The sequence below is a fragment of the Arachis stenosperma genome, chromosome 1 (assembly GCF_014773155.1).
Source record: "Arachis stenosperma cultivar V10309 chromosome 1, arast.V10309.gnm1.PFL2, whole genome shotgun sequence".
Taxonomy (NCBI): Eukaryota; Viridiplantae; Streptophyta; class Magnoliopsida; order Fabales; family Fabaceae; genus Arachis; species Arachis stenosperma.
The window spans coordinates 37,128,908-37,131,654 of NC_080377.1; the positions used below are offsets into that span (position 1 = coordinate 37,128,908).

At 36.3% G+C, this 2,747-nt stretch overlaps 1 non-coding gene across 1 annotated transcript; it reads left to right on the forward strand.

The window, feature by feature from the left end:
* The first annotated feature begins 368 nt into the window (after positions 1-368).
* On the forward strand, positions 369-476 carry LOC130948999 (small nucleolar RNA R71). Its single transcript, XR_009073309.1, has one exon. It is a non-coding gene; the product is annotated as a small nucleolar RNA R71 (small nucleolar RNA).
* The last annotated feature ends 2,271 nt before the right edge of the window (positions 477-2,747 follow it).

The window sequence follows — 2,747 nt, forward strand, 5'->3', positions numbered from 1 at the left end:
ATTGAAGGGTTCTCAGGATCATAAGTTTCTTCTTCAGATGAAGCATCCTTAGTACTGCTTGGTGCATTTTGCATTCCAGACAGACTTTGGGAAATCAAATTGACTTGTTGAGTCAATATCTTGTTCTGAGCCAGTATGGCATTCAGAGTGTCAATCTCAAGAACTCCTTTCTTCTGACTAGTCCCATTGTTCACAAGATTCCTTTCAGAAGTGTACATGAATTGGTTATTTGCAACCATTTCAATTAGTTCCTGAGCCTCTGTAGGCGTCTTCTTCAGATGAAGAGATCCTCCAGCAGAGCTATCCAAAGACATCTTGGATAGTTCAGAGAGACCATCACAGAAAATACCTATGATGCTCCATTCAGAAAGCATGTCTGAGGGACATTTTCTGATTAATTGTTTGTATCTTTCCCAAGCTTCATAGAGGGATTCTCCATCCTTCTGTCTGAAGGTTTGGACTTCCACTCTAAGCTTACCCAATTTTTGAGGTGGAAAGAACTTTGCCAAGAAGGCATTGACTAGCTTTTCCCAAGAGTCCAGGCTTTCTTTAGGTTGTGAATCCAACCATGTTCTAGCTCTGTCTCTTACAGCAAAAGGGAATAGCATAAGTCTATAGACCTCAGGGTCTACCCCATTGGTCTTGACAGTGTCACAGATTTGCAAGAACTCAGCCAAAAACTGATGAGGATCTTCCAATGGAAGTCCATGGAACTTGCAATTCTGTTGCATTAGAGAAACTAATTGAGGCTTAAGCTCAAAGTTGTTTGCTCCAATGGCAGGGATAGAGATGCTTTTCCCATAAAAGTCGGGAGTAGGTGCAGTAAAGTCACCCAGCACCTTCCTTGCATTGTTGGCATTGTTGTTGTTTTCGGCTGCCATGTGTTCTTCTTCCTTGAAGAATTCGGTCAGGTCCTCTAAAGAGAGTTGTGCTTTGGCTTCTCTTAGCTTTCTCTTCAAGGTCCTTTCAGGTTCAGGGTTAGCTTCAACAAGAATGCCTTTGTCTTTGTTCCTGCTCATATGAAAGAGAAGAGAACAAGAAAATATGGAATCCTCTATGTCACAGTATAGAGATTCCTTGAGGTGTCAGAGGAACAGAAGAGTAGAAGACAGAAGTAGAAAATTCGAACTTATCAAAGAAGATGGAGTTCGAATTTTGCATTAAGGAATAGAGTTAGTTCATAAATAGAAGGATGTGAGAAGAAGGGAAGTAATTTTCGAAAATTAAGTAGAAGATTTTGAAAACATTTTGAAAAACACTAATTGATTCTCAAAAACTAAGAATAGAAAAAGAATCAAGTGATTTTTGAAAAAGATTTGAAATTAGAAATCAAAAAGATTTGATTGAAAACTATTTTGAAAAAGATGTGGTTAAGAAGATATGATTGGTTTAAAAAAATGTGATTGAGAAAATATGATTTGAAAACAATTTTAAAAGATATGATTTGAAAACAATTTGAAAAGATATGATTTTAAAATTTAATGACTTGCCTAACAAGAAAAGATATGATTCAAACATAAAACCTTCCTCAACAGAAAAGGCAAAAAATGTTCAATCAAATCATTAATTGTTAGTAAGTATCTTTGAAAAAGGAAAGAAATTGATTTTGAAAACATTTGATTGAAAAGATATGATTTGAAAAAGATTTGATTTTGAAAAACTTTGAAAACTTGAAAAAAATTGATTTTGAAAACAAAATCTTCCCCCTTTGCCATCCTGGCGTTAAACGCCCAGAATGGTGCACATTCTGGCGTTTAACGCCCAAACCTATACCTTTTTGGGCGTTAAACACCCAACCAGGCACCCTGGCTGGCGTTTAAACGCCAGTCTGTCTTCTTCACTGGGCATTTTTGAATGCCCAGCTTTTTCTGTGTGATTCCTCTGCAGTATGTTCTGAATCTTCAATTCTCTGTATTATTGACTTGAAAAGACACAAATTAAAAATATTTTTGGATTTTTAATAATAAGGAAAAATTAAAATGCAACAAGAATCAAATAACAATGCATGCAAGACACCAAACTTAGCAGTCTGAACACTACTGACACTAATGCATATGAGACACACAAAACACTCAAGTCAAGAGAATTTAAAGGTTAGAGCTAGAAAATCATCAAGAACAACTTGAAGATTACTGAAGACACATGCATGAATGCAAAAACATGCAATTGATACCAAACTTAACATGAGACTCTAGACTCAAACAAGAAATATTTTTTTGGTTTTTATGATTTTGTAATTTTTTTGTGCTTTTTTTTTCGAAAATTATGTAGAAAAAGAAAATAAAGGTATCAAAATTCTTAATGAGAATTCCAGGAATCATGCAATGTTAGTCTAAAGCTTTAGTCTAAAGAAATTAGACATGGCCGGCCAAGCTTCAGCAGGACATTGCATTCAAGAGCTAAATTGATGAGAATCAATCAGCTTTGGTGATGATAAGAACATCACCTTGAAACACTAGAATTCATTCTTAAGAACTCTGAAGAAAAATACCTAATCTAAGCAACAAGATGAACCGTCAGTTGTCCATACTCGAACAATCCCCGGCAACGGCGCCAAAAACTTGGTGCGCGAAATTGTGATCACTACAACTTCACACAACTAACCAGCAAGTGCACTGGGTCGTCCAAGTAATACCTTACGTGAGTAAGGGTCGATCCCACGGAGATTGTTGGTATGAAGCAAGCTATGGTCACCTTGTAAATCTCAGTCAGGCAGACTCAATTGGGTATAGTGATAAACGAATAAA